General features: G+C 39.9%; 1 protein-coding gene, 1 long non-coding RNA gene and 1 pseudogene across 5 annotated transcripts in view; 1 reads left to right on the top strand and 2 right to left on the bottom strand.

Annotated features, from left to right (window-relative positions):
- The window catches only part of LOC143902849 (UDP-glucosyltransferase 2-like), a 153046-nt gene that overhangs the window by 23587 nt on the left and 112065 nt on the right, over nt 1-17394 (top strand). The window lies entirely within an intron of this gene.
- Nucleotides 535-4453, bottom strand: LOC143902803 (uncharacterized). The gene is made up of 3 exons (XR_013258478.1): nt 3414-4453; nt 1663-1752; nt 535-1556 (listed from the first exon to the last, which is right to left on the bottom strand). It is a non-coding gene; the product is annotated as an uncharacterized LOC143902803 (long non-coding RNA).
- On the bottom strand, nt 10532-12941 carry LOC143902802 (uncharacterized; annotated as a pseudogene).

Below are 17394 nucleotides of genomic sequence, written 5' to 3'. Positions count from 1 at the left end.
TTCCTTATTTGCCAAATTCCTCGACACTGCTCCTCCTTCACTCCTAGTAAATTGCCTCCCAGCTCTTCTTCTCTCGTTCCCACCGAAGCAACATTTATTTCCTCCTCGCATGCGCGTTCTCTAGTTATCTTCCCATGCCTCCTATCTACCGTTGCATAATTAATATACCTGGATTCGCCTCCGTGTCATCCAAAGATTCTAATATTTCCAGAAAACTGCTGCGTCCTTTAAACTGTAACGTTCATACCTCCTAATTTTTTTTCCTTCCGCATTTCCTCTTCTTCTTCTTCTTCTTCCTTTCCATATCTCACCAAGCCTTGCGTGTCTTTTTAACTAATTTTTTTATTTCCATCTTTTTTTACCTTTCCTTTCCTACAACGCAGACAAGTTTCGCCAATCCTTGTTCCAGGAATATGACAATAGCTTTCCTATACTTTTCTTCTTTTCATCTCATCTCTTCTTCATCGTTGGCTTAACCTTTCCTCAGCTATGCTTATCTTCTTTTACTTTCCATTTCCTAGAACACCTCTAGGCCAGCCCATCCTTGTGTCCTAGCTTTATTTCACCTTTCTTCTTTCCATCTTCATTGACCCGGAACTCGAGATTTTCGACTGCTTTTTCTTCTTCCTTCTTCGATAATCCTCTTCACATTTAATCCTCCCTTGTTTCGTATAGCCTCTTCTATAACAGCGCTTTTTTCACCTACCTCTTGTCCTCTCCTCTGTTTTCTATCCTTTATCTCTTCTACCTTTTATTTTTATTCTTGATCCTATATTTCCTAGTCTAAAATTTGTTTCAATTTTAGATTTACACGTGTTCTGAGTTCAACCTGTCATCTTTTCAACTATTTTAATTCTTAACCTATACTTAATTTACGGCCGAAGGTTCCTTAGCTAATCATTTATCATACAATTTTCTTTACAATCATCGATCGAAACCTTCCCTATTTTACCTACATTACCTTTAACGCCTTTTCCGCCTAACTGATTCGTCACCATAACCTCTTCCTACCACGTTCGCTAAACACTTTTATACTACTTTTCTCTACTTGCATCCTACTATCTTTTTTCATTCTTATCGCATCCCCTACTTACACCCTATCTTTCCATTATCCCTACTTGCCACATACTAATCGCACAACGCACTTTCACCGCTACCATTCACACACGCGCCATCTAACCAAGTCCGTTATACATGTAATAATACATGTAACATAGCAGTATTATTACATGCTAACATAGCCACTGGCTAATGTTAGACAAACTGCACCGGTACGGACTCCGCCACCAGCATACATAATGTATAACATGTAATAATGCACAAGGTAAAATTATCTTGCAAATAACCTAAATTGTCCACGCATCACGCATAAGGAACCATATAATCGTCGAATCCTACCTACGCGAGTATATTACATATCACATACTTTTCTTTACGACTAGATTGCACATTTTGTCTTCTCGCTTATCTGTGCATTACTGGTGAGCCTCCCGTTATTTCCTCTTGTTCCTCAAATTCCTCCGAGCAAATGTATCGCCTTTAGTACCAACAGCAGTCTGTAACGATACAATTACATGCACACGTTAAATATTGTCAATTTAAAAAATTATAGATTAAATTAAAAAAGTAAAAAATTAGGCAAATTTAACAAAAAAAATTTACCTTCGACATCACACTGTTGTGCCACTGTACGGATGAGGCAAAAGTGTCCTCCCTTCCTGTGACAGTTGGTACTTTCACCTTTTCGTTCATCTGAAATATATGCATTTCATTAATTGATACAGTTTCAGATTGTATATAAAACAAATGTGAACAGTAAACAAGTCAGTATATGGTTATATATATATATATATATATATATATAACCATATACTGACTTCTTTACTGTTCACATTTGTTATATATATATATATGTAGGTCCAAAGGTATGTTCCGGGACTGTTTACGTTTTTTGAAATGTACAGTCCTGGAATATAACGCATATATATGTAATCAGATTCAAAAAACTGTCCCGAAAATTGCCGTAGGACATCAATTTTTTCCAGGACAGTCCTGGAAACTGCCAAATGTCCCGGAATATACCGATATCAAAAATAAAAGTCCCGGAACATACTTCCGGACCTATATATATTATATATATATAACAAAGTCGGGTTAGTTACATCATTTATAATTAAAAAACGGCTGGACAAATTTTGAAAGTAGTGTATATAAAGTAGGGGTAGAATTTCCCGGGGAGTGCTATAGGCTGTATAGTTTTTCGTTACCGATATTCTGGAAACCGGTTTTTCTAATTTCTTCAATTTTTCGGGAAATAGGGAGGGAGAGGGGGGGAGAGAAAGAGGGAGAAAGAGACAAAATTTTCCAGAGAGGGAGAGATGGAGAGAAAGAAAGAGAAAGAGAGAGAGAGAGAGAGAGAGAGAAAGGAGGAGAGGGAGAGGGAGAGTGAGAGGGAGAGGGAGAGGGAGAGGGAGAGGGAGAGGGAGAGGGAGAGGGAGAGGGAGAGGAAGAGGGAGCAGAAGAAAGAGAGTGGGAGGAAGGGAGGGAGGGAGGTTAGGCGGTACGAAGTTCGCCGGGTCTGCTATCATATATGTATAGAAAGGAATGTACGGCCATCAAGACCCACTCGCCGATCAATAACCGTTCGTGCTCAGTTTGCTTATCTTACCTCAAATGATTAATAGGAATTTCCTATTATAGAATCTTAAGTGCTTAATAGGAATTTCCGCGAGAAAGGGAAATCGTGGAGTTCGCATGACGTAACACAATCATCAAGATATTACAAGCTTTTTTTTTTACGGGAAGAAAATCCGCACCGATACCCCCTCCCCCGGGGCGGGGAGGGCAGTTATGTGGGACTCCAACCCATTATAAACTCCCCGGTTGTCCCTCTCGGCATGTTTTACCTGACGGTGGGGGGGGGGGCAGCGGGAAACGCACTGATTCGTCCGCCACTCCCCCCCCCGTGCATTGAAGATATCACAAGCTAAATATTGAAAAAGTTACCAAGTTTTCCTTGAAAAAATATCTCAAAAAGTATTAAGCAAATAAAACAATTTTCGAAACAAAAGTTGTTCAAATTAATTAATAGAGAAAGATGGTACAATAAAAAATAGGGGTTTTCATTTAAAATATTTGACTTAGGCTCTATTGGGCTCAATACAGGCCCTGGATCCCAAATCCAATAAGATCGTCTATTGGCCCCCTTCGAACCTTTTAACTTTTATCTGAAACACTTTTCCAATAAACCAAGTCGTCAATTGACACTTAACGAAGATTAACACAACATTTAAACGACACCCAACCATAAAAGGATTATGACGACACTGATTAAATCGACATAGAACATAAAAGGTTAACACCCTGTTAACACCAAACCAACATCCAACGATGAGGATCAATTCCCAACCTACACTAAACATTAAGGATTGTTCGCGAAATCGCTGATTAATCCCGACGATGGAAGCGGGATGAGAAGGACGCGCGTGGAAGGTGTTCACTAATTATTCACTTTATTTCTTGTGTAACTCAGACCACAGTCTGAGCCGTCTTTAATATGAGAAGAGATATATACAGTCTGACCTGAGAGTGGTGGGCAGTCTTTCGGATTTCACTAAGCATAAGAAGTCTTTGTATAAGAAGTCTTTGTGTATCGTTCGTGAGTGGGCGAGGCAGTTATATTAATTGCCGTCCTCTTCGATGAATCGCCCGTGAGCCGGTGAGACACGTGGCGGTCGGCACTCGCGCACATGTGAGCCTGAGTCGTCGTGTTGATGTATCCTGAGTAGAGCTGGATGTGTGGTCGCTTTACATGTTAATGCAGTATCTCAGCAGCTGTAATCACTGCGGTGAGCACTTCAATGTGTATAGTCACAATCAAGATGCACAGAGCACACATCGTGCGTCTGATCACTGCGCGGCCATTTGCACAAATGCCTCGATCGCGAGGAAGACGGTGGCGATGAGCGCGCCCGTGCGGGCGCAAGCTGCTGCGGTGATCGAGCGTCGTTACCCGATCGATGCTGCCATCTGATCGGACGGCGCAACGTTAAGGGAATCTCGAACAAGGATTAATATCCCCAACCTACACTTATCATTGAGAATAAACTCCTAATATACACTCATTATTGAGGATTAAACCCACAACTTACCTAAACCTTAATGGTCAACACTCAATCTACACCTAGTGTTGACAGTTAACTTTGATGACAAACACTAAACTTAACTCTCAAACAGTTAACAAACAAACAGTTAACTCTCAAATTTGGGCGTAAGATTAGTGTTAACACTCAAATTTGGGTGTTAACCATCAAAGTTGAGTGTACTTTTTCATAAAGAGCGCGACAAAATTTCAGCAGTGTCACAGCCCCGGTCTCCCCTACTCTATAGAAGAAATCAATCATTTTTATTAGCACTTAGTACGAAAAGGATACATATTAAAATACATACCAGGGAAAGAAACCTCTTATTTGTTGTTATTGTTCATATTTGTTCATATTAGTTTATATTAGTAGATATATGATTATATATGATCATATAAAAAATGAAAAATATAATCTTAAACAATATTATGTGGTCAAATATATGAGAGTATATAATTATATATAGATATATGAGCATATATGATTATATACCCGGGGAAAAAAGACCTCTTATTTATTCATATAGATATATGTTATGGGCAAAGTCCGTATGCTAGCATTGCACAACGCGACTGGGCAAAGTAGTTTATTAGCGGACATTGCGCATGCCTGGCAATTGATGTGGGCAAAGTTAACACTGTCCATCTAGCGATGGCAATGTCAGCAACTATTATACTAATATAAGCTCTTATCAGGACAAAATTCATGATCGTTTCTTATATGAGCATATAAGACATTATAAGAGATTTTTCTTTCCCGGGTATTAAAATAAATATTGTTAAAAGGATCCAAGAAAATGGCTGTAGTATTTTGGATATAGTATTTTAATTAAGGCTTAATAAAGGCAATAAGAGCCAGGCGAGTCGTTAGTCGCTAAAATTTCTTATCCGATACATAAAAATTAATTAACGAGAGCGAACGTTTCGACCCTATTTTGGGGTCCTCCTCAGCGCATTATAAAGTGATTCAACATACAATTTCGTCGTAACAATACGTAAAACCTCTACGCCGTAAGCATAAAGTCATCGTTAGGGCAGACATGCACTCCAACACCTTCCTAAGCATCTTCGCACAGATTCTTGGTTCGGACGCCAGAAATTTCGACCTGGTGTACTGTTTTTTATCATTGTGGTTCGTTACCGATATCTGTGTGCATTCGGAGTAACATCCACCTTCAAGATGTGCATACAGAAAGCATAAAATTATAGAATAAACATTACTTACAATTAAAGTCAAAATAGTCAGCTCGCAATACTCGTCAATCGGTTAAAACGTATGATGGGCGGAGAGGTACAAGTTTCTCCGTAGGACGTTTTTGCAGACAATGACTCGTTAATACGTACATTTTATCAACATAGAGAGAGAAACGGTAGGTCGCGCGTACCAACTATCTGTTGTTAAATTTTTACGAGTCCCTCGATAACATTTATGTATGTGAAGCGACAAGTTTTCAAACACGCTCACGCTTCGCACAAACAGCAGAGCTTTCACGACGTAAACGAAAACGAATACAAATATTTTTTTTAATGGATTACACGACGAGACGCTAATATACATAAGTAAAGAGACGCGAATATATTTAACTTAAAATAACGATCGAGACACGAAAGTTCTAGAAGAATCAAGACGCGATACTTAAATCGACTAAACGCTAACGCATGCGAGACGAGACTGACGACGTGGCGCCAACGTACATATTAAGCACGAAACAAAAATAACGTAGAGCCGAAAAATACAGAACGCACTCTACAGCGCGCCCATCGCGACATCTGAACCGATGCGCTCAGTGCGAAACCATATATACGTAACACTCCCACTGGTTGAGGACTTCTGCGCTTCGAGTTCCAGTTGCAGTCCCTTTCGGTTAAGTAGAAATGACTGCTTCGGTAACGCCTTGGTTAGGATATCCGCTAACTGCTCAGACGATGGCACGTATACGATGTCGATCTCGCCGCTCTCGTGAACTTCTCGAATGAAGTGAAAGCGAACAGCGATATGCTTCGTTCGCTTATGGAACTCTGGGTTCCGAATCAACTTAATACTGCCTTGATTATCAAGGTACATCTTGGTCGCGCTGCTGAGCCTGACTCCCACTGATTTGAGAAGCCGTCGTAGCCAAATTGCCTCCTTTGATGCCCCACATGCAGCCACGTACTCGGCCTCGGTTGTTGACAGAGCGACCATGGGTTGCATCTCGCTCGACCACGACACAGCGCCCCCGGCCAGTGTCGCCACGTAACCACTTCTTGACCGTCGCATATCCGGATCGGCAGCATAGTCAGAATCCGAGTAAATTTTAAGGCCTTCTGTGTTCGATCCATTGTAGACAATATTATATTCTGCTGTGTCCCTCAGGTAGCAGATTATCTTCTTAACAGCAGTCCAATGCGCCTGACCTGGATCTGCTGAGTAGCGGCTAACCACTGACACCGCATACATGACGTCCGGACGGCTAACACATGCAGCGAACATCAACATACCAACCGCCTCGCGATACGGCACTTTTAACATCTTCTGTCGTTCATCTTCGGTCCCTGGTGCCATTGAGTGATCGAGCTGCAGCCCATGTTGTGCCGGTGTTGACGCCCCCCTTGCATTGAGCAGTCTAAATTTCTCGGCCACACGAGTTATATAACCGCGCTGACCGACGCGGATCTCCCGTTTTTCACGATTACGGCGGATCTCAAGACCGACGAAATAATCGACTTTTTCTAATGTCACCTCAAACTCTAACCTGAGCACCCGAATTACTTTGTCCAATGCAACCTGCGAGCTCGACAGCAACAATCCGTCGTCGACGTACAACCCGAGTATGACTAACTGTCCGTCCACAATGCCAATGAAAACGCAGCGATCAGCGTCACTTGCCACAAACCCGTACGAATCTAGAAACCTTTTGAATCGTTTGTTCCACTGTCGCGGGCTTTGTTTCAGGCCATAAAGCGATTTCACGAGTTTGACCACTTGACCACTTCCAGGGACTCCCTCAGGCAATGTCATAAAGATGTCCTCGTCAAGCTCCCCATACAGGAACGCAGTTCGGACGTCAAACTGCCGCATGTCCCAATCATTGATTGCTGCCAATGCAAGTAACACACGCACCGAGTCATATCGCACGACCGGTGCAAACGTTTCCGAAAAATCGACACCCTCGCGCTGGCTGTAACCGCGAGCAACCAGTCGAGCCTTGTACTTTATGATGTCGCCATTCTTGTCCAGCTTATACTTAAACACCCATCTCGCTGAAATTGGTCTGCGCCCTGGCGGTAGATCACTCTCGATCCACGTCCCGTTCTTGCGATGAGCTTCAAGTTCTAAGTCCCGCGCATCACGCCACTTAAACCAGTCTGACCGTCGCTCAGCCTCAGCCATTGAGGTCGGCTCAATCAGTTCACATATATGCGCTTGATAACGCTCAGGCTCTTTCAGTCTGGAGCGGTCACGAAGCTGGCGCGACCCCAGCCTTCTATTATTGTCCGTAGGTTTGTCGGTTTTATCTTCGTCTGATGCACTCGACTCCGCGTGCGATTCCATCGCATCTTCGTATGATGTACTCGACTCCGCCTGTAAATCCACCTCATCTTCGTTTGATGCACTCGACTCTGTCTGCAATTCGGTGTCATCCTCCGTAGGCACAGCTTCTGGTCGTGGAGCCCATCTGGATACCACCTCATCTTCATGTGGCTGATCATCCTCGTCAAATATGACATCTCGGGAGACTGTGATTTTCTTAGTTTTCATGTCGAGTAAGCGATAATTGGATGATTCGCTTTCGTAACCAACTAGCACGCGCCGAACACTCCTTGGTTGCCACTTTGTACGTTGTCCTTTGATCTTCTCGTATGCAATCGCACCGAATGGGCACACATGCTCAAGTTTCGGAGCATAACCAAACCACTGCTCGTACGGTGATGAGTCTGGATATTTAGCTGACGGCATCCGGTTACGCAAGTATGCCGAACACAAGACCGACTCCGCCCACAACTCCTCGGGCAGGTTCTTCGCAAGTCGCATCGTCCGACCATCCTCAACGAGCGTTCGGTTTTCGCGCTCTGCGGCGCCGTTCTGTTCTGGCGTGTATGGAGCCGAGAACTGATGATCCATCCCCTTTGCATTGCAGAAATCACGGAACTTGCTGTTGCGATATTCCAGTCCATTATCGCTACGTAGTATCTTGATGCGAGTACCATGCATCGTCTCAATGCGATTGTACACATTGACAAACTTGTCGAATACCTCGTCTTTACTCTTTAGAAAGAACACAAAGCGGAAACCAGTTGCATAATTCTTGAAGGTGACAAGGTAGCGATGACCGCCGTATGAGGCCACTGGCATTGGCCCGCACACGTCACTTGAGATAAACTCGCCTTTTTGGAACGCCTTTAGATCAGCGTCGTTAAACGGCTTCTTCGCGTGTTTACCGTATACGCAGCTCTCGCACACGAATTCGTAGTCTGTGGGAATCTTCAGCTCCGGAATCGCTCCCGTCCTGACCATTCGTCGCATCGTTGATAGACCCACGTGACCCAGACGCTCATGCCAACGTCGTACACTAACCGCCACATTTGCCTCTTGTACCTGTTGACGACGCACACGTAATCCGAACAAATTCGACGGAAGTTGATCAGCAACCAGTTTAGTCTCACCATTTTTCTTAAATAGTAGCTTCTGTCCATCGTAACAGGCTGTTACACCCTGTCGTCCGGCGGCACCAACACTGAACAGCGACTTTGACAGCGATGGCACATACAGTACATCGAGGAAATTTGCCGGCTCCCACCGGCCGTCAACCAGGCATTCGACCGCCACCGTACCACGACCCACAGCCTCGACATGCGAATTATTGGCAACATTTAGAGTCATTAAGCAGTCGACCATATCAGCAAACCATGACTTGTCATTCGTCATGTGACACGTAGCACCGCTGTCAGCAATCCAATCACTGTCGACAGCTACCCTCGAGCCAACGGTAAAACAATTGTCACTGCCCCCGGCAGCCGGTTTCTCACCATCACCATCTTGTTTCTTGACACCGCCATCTTGCTTCTTGTCACCGCCATCTTGCTTCTTGCCGTTACTGTCCTGCTTCTTATCGCCTGATCGACATTCCCGTGCATAATGTCCGACACGTTGACACCTGTAACACTTGACAGCCTTTTTGCCTTTCTTCGACTTCCCGGAAGTCTTAGCCGGATCCACCACTGCTCGCTGTGTCTTGCTTTTGACCGCCAACGCTTGATCACTCGATTCAGCGTTAGCCATGCGGGCCTCGCCCTGCAACAGCATTCGTCGCAGCGCATCACGGGACTGCGTCGCCACCACGTCCCAGGCGATAACCACTGGTGTGTACCGTTCCGGCAAATCATCGAGTAATTTCGCGTAGTAGTTCTCGTCACTGATTTCTTCGCCAGCGTCAACGCATGCTTGTGCCATGTTATCCACATGCGCGATATGTTGCGCCATCGACCGACCATCGTATGAATACCTGTGATACACCTTGAGTGCATTCGTACGCGATGTCGGATTCTTTCGATCGTAAACTCGGCACAGATTTCCCCACATGTCCGCCGCTGATCTTGCTGCACTGACGTATTCACGCTGGTTAGCATCCACAGCCGATAAGATTGCCAATTTAGCCGCCGCATCCTTTGTTTTGAATCTTGCGACGGCGGCCTGGTCGGCACCGGCCGCCCCATCGGCACCGGCCGCCCCAGGTTCAATCTTGTACGTGCCGTCGACCACCTGCATCAAATCGTGCACTTCCAAGTAGGCCGACATCTGGAGACGCCACATGGGGAAGTTGTCGGCGCCCGACAGCTTCTCGAACAGAGGCATTTGCATAGTCGACATGATGTAATCCTTATGCGCAGTGGAAGCGTGCTGGGCCCATAACCTGAAGCGACAAGTTTTCAAACACGCTCACGCTTCGCACAAACAGCAGAGCTTTCACGACGTAAACGAAAACGAATACAAATACTTTTTTTTAATGGATTACACGACGAGACGCTAATATACATAAGTAAAGAGACGCGAATATATTTAACTTAAAATAACGATCGAGACACGAAAGTTCTAGAAGAATCAAGACGCGATACTTAAATCGACTAAACGCTAACGCATGCGAGACGAGACTGACGACGTGGCGCCAACGTACATATTAAGCACGAAACAAAAATAACGTAGAGCCGAAAAATACAGAACGCACTCTACAGCGCGCCCATCGCGACATCTGAACCGATGCGCTCAGTGCGAAACCATATATACGCAACAGTATGTCTCTGGTAAATTCTCAGTATCGGTCTGCAAATTCAACCCATCTTTCTGTCGTTTGATGTAGATCATTTCGGAAATTAAACGTTTATTTAGGGACGGTTCTTGGTCTAAGATTTTTACATCCCTCCAATCGAAGTCGTGATTGTATTCCAATCTATGATGAGTAATAACCGAATGGCCACCAGCATTCCTTCTAATATGAGAATCATGTTCTTTAATTCTCGTTGACAATTGTCTCCCCGTCTGACCGACATACGACGCCTCACAATTCTTGCAATTAATTTTGTGTACACAACTTTCCTATGGGACACATTAGGGAGAACATCCTTATGTACTTTGATGTATCTATTTAATTTATTTAGACTGAAATATGCGAGTTTAACATTTAAATCTTTCGTTAAGTTAGTGTATTTGTCGGTCAACCGGGGAACATATGGCATCGTGAAAAACGGTATTTTATCAACCATGATCTCGTCCTCTGTCTTCTCTGTATTCACAAAAAGAAATTTCAATCGTTCTTGCATTACCTTAAAAATAAATTCAAGTGGATAGCAGTTTTTTAACAAGATTTGGATGACTAATTTAAGGTTTTTCTCATGAAATTTCGGATGAGACAATTTAAATGCTCTGTCAATTAGGCCGATGGCGGTGCCTCTTTTTTGACATAGTAGATGTTGTGACAAGAAGTTTAAGTACCTCCCGGAAAAGGTCGGTTTATGGAACCAATCGAATTGCAATAGATTTCCTGTACGAATCATGGTGATCTCTAAGAAGTTCAACCTGCCATCCACACTGGTTTCTATAGTGAATTGTAATCTGGGATGAAAAGAATTAAATACTTCTAATGTGTGAGTACCTGCGGCGGAAGGAATTGCCATTGCGACATCGTCGACATATCGCATATAGAAAGACGGGGTAAAGCTTAATGTCATCAACGCTTTGCTCTCAAGGTCTTGCATAACTAAGTCTGCCACTATGGGAGACAACGGGGAACCCATTGGTGATCCGAAAGTCTGCTAATAAATTACCCCATTAAAAACAAAGAATGTTGATTCTAAAACCAATCTAATAGCCTGAAGAAATTTAGATTCTGGGATCTTATAATTTTCTGCGATGTATCTCCATCTAATTATGATGCTATCAATGACCATCTCAATGGGTACATTAGTGAAAAGGGAGACAACATCAAGAGATATCAAAGTGTAATCTTCCCCAATGTGTACCTCGGAAAGTTTTTTGATTACTTTGATGCTGTTCGCAATATGGCTATTCCCTTTTAGGAAACATGCATGCATGATCTTGTGGAGAAATGCCGCTAAATTAGATAAAGGACTGTCCACCGACGAGACAATTACTCTAAAGGGACAATTATTTTTATGGATCTTGGGAAGTCCGTAAGCTCTTGGCAATGTCCCGTCACTATACAATATAGTGATCTATATAGAGAATCTGAGATAAATTCCGATTTTCTCCATTTAGTTAACAATTCCCGAACCCGAGTTGTTAATTTTTTCGTGGGATCTCTAGTAACTATTTTGTATGTATCTCTATCCCCTAATAATTCTTCCATTTTGGCTATGTATTTATCTTTGTCAAAAGCTACGGTAACGTTCCCTTTGTCGGCTCTCGTTAGAATCAAGTTTGAATTATCTTCAAGGAACTTCTTCGTGGTGATGGACAGGTGTTTGATCATATTGTTAAGAGTATTATTTGGTACTGTGTAGTTCCTAAGATTATTCACTATGTTAGAAAACCTATTTCTGAGCGTAGGGTGTGTTCTAGCGGGAAACTTTTTAACATTATTCTCGATACCTTTGATGAATTCCACCGTTACTTTCTCTTTGTTAACACCAGGAAGGCTGAAATTTTCACCCAACTGTAGCAACCCTTGAATATCTTCAGGAATATGTGTGGATGACAGGTTGACAATCCACTTTTTATTGAGTTGCGTCAATGTGGGTTTAAAAGTAGTAAAAGATTCTGGATCTACACAGATAGAAATTTCCTGGTTGGAGTGGCTCCCCAAGGAGGCGCACGAAAAAGTCAGATTCTTATTGTCCGGCAAAACATTGCAAAAATATCTAATGGGTCTAATGCTCCTCGGTTGGTTGTGCTCCTGATACAGATAGTCAAACTTTTCAAATTCTCGAAAAAGGAATGTAGTGACCACTCTTGTCTGTGAAAGAAAGAATTGCAGACGGACGCCGGAATGCAACGGTACATCGATCCAGATAATTTATAAATTTGCAAACGTGCAAACCGAGAACTACAATACATATCTCTAAGTTCAATTTGTAACAATTGCTTGAAAAACCGTGATTTCCCGCGAAAAACGATTGTATTAAAACCGTATTAAAAGCTTATATGAATTTAATAAGAATCTTATTGGAATCGAATATGCAAATCAATTATAATTTAAATATGTCATATTTAAATCAAATTAAAGTACCCCAATCTTATTTAATCTATATATATGGATTAAACTGGACCTTGCTCTGTTAAAATATGCAAAATCAGCCGCACAGACCTAAGGAAATGCAGAGTTAATATGGTTTTAATTTGTCAAATGTGGATTAAATGTGGTAATAAATTCAAAATTAATTTGTCAAATATAATCATATAAGTCAAATTTGTCATATAAGTCAAATATAATCATATAAGTCAAATTTGTCATATATGTATAAATGTTATTTGATCTTATTAGAATTTTATATAATTTTGTTTTAAATTTAAAGTTATACCAATTTAAATTTAAACAAGATTATATAAAATTTTATTTTTTAAGCTTGCTACTTTATTATAAGAGTGGACTTCACGATATAACTGATACAAAAATTGTGTCGTTCCGAGACAGTGTCGTGTCTCCTTGATACCGTTATCTTATAACACTCTTTGTCAAATTTTTTAATTACGAGAAACAGATCACATCGAATGCCATCTATCGGATACTTTGAGATGCAATATTCTGATCTGATCATATATAATCTTATATGACTACATTATTATTTTTTTATTTGAATCAAATATTTTACATGTTAAGTTCGACAAATAAAGAAACAAATTTTACCGCAAATATTATTTAAACATTATTTAAACAAAATTACGTTATAATAAGAATCAAATTAAAACCAAAGGGCCTAGCGGAGTAAGCATGTGAAATCGGCCCTTGATCATACAGAGCTGACATTAATGTCTCAAGTTAGTACCAATATGATAAAACTTTCCACCAAACATTATTTTAAAAAATCCACTTTTTTAGAAGTTATGCAGGGAGAAAGTAAAATAAAGAAATGTATTTTTCTCGAAAACCACTTGACCAATCTTGATGAAAAAAATATATGTTATGTAGACTAATAAAACTAATTAACAAAAAAAATGTCCAAAATGTTTGCCAAAAAAGACCAAAAAAAATATTTGAATTTTTTAATATTTTTTTTAAGGTGATATTTTTGAGGTACCCTTTTGAAATTTTTACGAAAATTTCTCTTAAAGTGTCCACTATAACATATATTTTTTTTAATTTTTTTTAAATGGTGAAACATAGTTAAAAATACGAAAATTGTAAGCGTTGCGTCACTCCGGCGCACAGTGCAGTGCCATTCCGCGTTACGGGTGTTCGATGTAACTTTACTAGCACATATGTACGTCTGCAATTAGCCTATAATATGTATATTTTTTAATTTTTATAGTTTCCAGAGTTTACCACGTGGAGGTTGCAGTGCGGTTTTAAACTCCTTATTGGGGTGCTTTTTTAACGTGAGTCCCCTCGCCTCTCACTATATTTCCGTAAAATCGGGGTGCTTTTTTAACGTGAGTCCCCTCGCCTTTCACTACGTTTCCGTAAAATCAGGGTGCTTTTTTAACGTGAGTCCCTTCGTCTCTCACTACGTTTCCGTAAAATCGGGGTGCTTTTTGAATGTAAGACCCCTCGCTTCTCATTACACCTTACACCTACAATTTATTTAATCTTCTTCACTATCACACTGTCTATTACTGGAATGTTATTTGTTTTCTTAAACAGATCGCTCAGTATTTCTGCTGATTTCAAAATTTTCGCTAAATATCTTGCATGAGATAGATAATATATAATTGCAGCAATATGACAGCAGCATCCAATTGTTCGTAGCCCATTAGCGATCTGTTTAAGAAAACAAATAACAGTCCAGTAATAGACAATGATAGTGAAGAAGATTAAATAAATCGTAGGTGTAGGGTGTAATGAGAGACGAGAGGTCTTACATTCAAAAAGCACCCCAATTTTACGGAAACGTAGTGAAAAGCAAAGGGACTCACGTTAAAAAAGCACCCTGATTTTACGGAAACGTAGTGAAAGGCGAGGAGACTCACGTTAAAAAAGCACCCCGATTTTACGGAAACGTAGTGAGAGGCGAAGAGACTGACGTTAAAAAAGCACCCTGATTTTACGGAAACGTAGTGAAAGGCGAGGGGACTCACGTTAAAAAAGCACCCCAATAAGGAGTTTAAAACCGTACTGCAACCTCCACGTGGTAAACTCTGGAAACTATAAAAATTAAAAAGTATACATATTATAGGCTAATTCCAGACGTACATATGTGCTAGTAAAGTTACATCGAACACCCGCAACGCGGAATGGCACTGCACTGTGCGCCGGAGTGACGCGACGCTTACGATTTTCGTATTTTTAACTATGTTCCACCATTTAAAAAATATATGTTATAGTGGACACTTTAAGAGAAATTTTCGTAAAAATTTCAAAGAGGTACCTCAAAAATATCACTCTAAAAAAAAAATATTTAAAAATTCAAATATTTTTTTTGGTCTTTTTTTTGGCAAACATTTTGGACATTTTTTTGTTAATTAGTTTTATTAGTCTATATAACATATATTTTTTTCATCAAGATCGGTCAAGTGGTTTTCGAGAAAAATATATTTCTTTATTTTACTTTCTCCCTGCATAACTTCTAAAAAAATGAATTTTTTAAAATAATATATGGTGGAAAGTTTTATCATATTTGTACTAACTTGTGACATTAATGTCAGCTCTGTATGATCAAGGGCCGATTTCACATGCTTACTCCGCTAGGCCCTTTGGGTTAAAGCCGCAATTGAATCGAGTAAAAGTCGCATACAGAACACATTAACTTTTTATTAAAGTCTTATATATAAATATTCTGCATCATGTATGGTTCTGGATCATATATAATCCACATAAGTTATCTTATTAAATACAAATTAAAACCATATTTGATTCGAAGTGTTATATGATCCACATAAGTGATCTAATTAAATTTTAATTAAAGCCCTATTTTATTGTGGATCATATTTAATCTACATAACTGATTTTAATAAGTGCAAATTAAAACTGTATTTAAACAAATATAATTTTAATATAAAATCTGGATTTAATTTGAATTTTACCCAAATTAAATATGATTTAATATGATTTTAGTTAAATTCATATTAGATCGTTTTTTGCGGGTTACAGTGTCTAAATTTTCCTATTGATCTATAATTGAACAGTGTATTCAAAATTTAATAAAATATTCCCGATGTGTGGCGGTATGATATTGTGTTTCAAACATTTACGTAAGAACTCGATTTTTAGTTCGCATCTGATGAACGCTTTTTGTTGTTGATCCATTGTTTATATAAACCGACGGCGTGAAGGCCATAATAATATTTAATATTTGTTTACGGCGTAGAGGTTTTACGTATTGTTACGACAAATTTGTATGTTGAATCACTTTATAATGCGCTGAGGAGGACCCCAAAATAGGGTCGAAACGTTCGCTTTCGTTAATTAATTTTTATGTATCGGATAATAAATTTTAGCGACTAACGACTCGTCTGGCTCTTATTGCCTTTATTAAGCCTTAATTTTAATTTTTGAGCTTAGACTTAGTTATATATAGTATTTTAATATATATATATATATATATATATATATATATAATATATTTTTTAATATAGTATTTAATAATCTAATGTTACGTTTGCGGAGATTCTCTCTTGCAAACTCGGCAGTTTTTTGTTGCTTATTTTTATAAATAATTGAGAACCCTATTATTGCATTAACACTAACTTTCGAACGTAAAACAATACACGGAAATAATAATCATTACATATCTCCGCGCAAACCAATAATTTATTTTTATGTAAGTATATTATTTGTGTGGTTAAAGTTTGGAGCGTTCAGGGAGAAAAAATGAAAAATCTGTTTTAATTTAAAAAATTATAAAAAAAGAATATATTAATAAAGCAATAAAATTATACAGCAAAAACAATTAAAAAAGGCCAAATTTCGAGCAATAATAGGTGTTGAAATTTATATATTCAAATTACAAATTACAAACACAAATTGGTTTACGTTTCGGCCATACTTGGCCGTATCCTCTCTAGTCAAAGGTAGCAATGATATCTCTAAAAGTCTCGTGAGTCGAAAGGCTCAAAACAATGTGACACACTACTAGGCGGCCGGTCCCCTTCACCGGGGACCCGGTCGTCGCACGAGCCCGGTTTGCCGTACGGCGCCTCTGCCCGTCTCTCGTCGGGATCTCACCGCTTACGACGGCACGGCGTCTAACGGTCGAACATGATGAGTTCCGCGAGTTCGATGTCGAGACTCGAAATCGTCTGTAGACGACTTAGGTTTCGCGATTCAGTTATTACAGTTCTTTTGATGCATATGTATAAGATAAACAATGATAAAATTCTACTTTTTATTCCTGTACATACATTTACGTTATTAAATGATCTTTTATTCTTGTCAATTTAGTGAAGTATCTGTGTAAATAACGATTATCTGTAATGAGTTATATTACCTAATCTTTTTTAATTGTTTTTGCTGTATGCTTCATCGAGCGTAATTTTTTCGTTATTTGTTAATATACGCTGGCCTGACAATGCGTGCGAATGTCCTTCCATATAGATTTTATATTTATAATTTTGATTTTATTAGTCGTAACTTTGGTGAACGGACTTCTTTTGTTTTAAAGGA

Source organism: Temnothorax americanus, unplaced genomic scaffold (genome assembly GCF_048541705.1).
Source record: "Temnothorax americanus isolate GAGA-0224 unplaced genomic scaffold, ASM4854170v1 Scaffold40, whole genome shotgun sequence".
NCBI classification, from domain to species: Eukaryota; Metazoa; Arthropoda; class Insecta; order Hymenoptera; family Formicidae; genus Temnothorax; species Temnothorax americanus.
The sequence above is the reverse complement of the archived record's forward strand: the minus strand, read 5'-3'. Positions and strand labels throughout refer to the sequence as shown.